We start from the raw sequence: 484 nt of genomic DNA on the forward strand, positions 1-484 counted from the left end.
AAAAAGAAGAAAGAAATTATTGCCTCTCTCTGTCTTGTAAACTTCTATAAAATTGAACACAATAAAACCTCAGTGATTGTTTCTGCCTCACTGTAACTCGTGTTCCACTATGCGACTGTACTCAGTGAAATGCGTTGCAAACGTTAGCGGTTGTTTCTCTATGCCCATCACCAGAGCTGAAGAGTTAAAATTGCTAACGATCTTTCCGGCAGCCTGCCTATTTTTCAGCTGCGCACTGAGGCCATTAATCAACACACACAAGACTGCTTGAGCAACGTTTACTAGCAATTAACCTATGGTTATGGGAATATTTTTTCCCTATTACGTTTCTATTCTAGTCTGCACATCAAATAAAAGATGTGTCCTAACACTGCTTTTGAGAACCGAAAAGGCTAGTTCTCAGACCTGCGTGGACTGGCTTGATACGAGAAAAGAGAGCATCCAATATGCTGGAAATATGTCACATTAAGTCATTTCCCAGCCT

The sequence above is a fragment of the Buceros rhinoceros genome, unplaced genomic scaffold (genome assembly GCF_000710305.1).
Source record: "Buceros rhinoceros silvestris isolate BGI_N320 unplaced genomic scaffold, ASM71030v1 scaffold10040, whole genome shotgun sequence".
NCBI classification, from domain to species: domain Eukaryota; kingdom Metazoa; phylum Chordata; class Aves; order Bucerotiformes; family Bucerotidae; genus Buceros; species Buceros rhinoceros.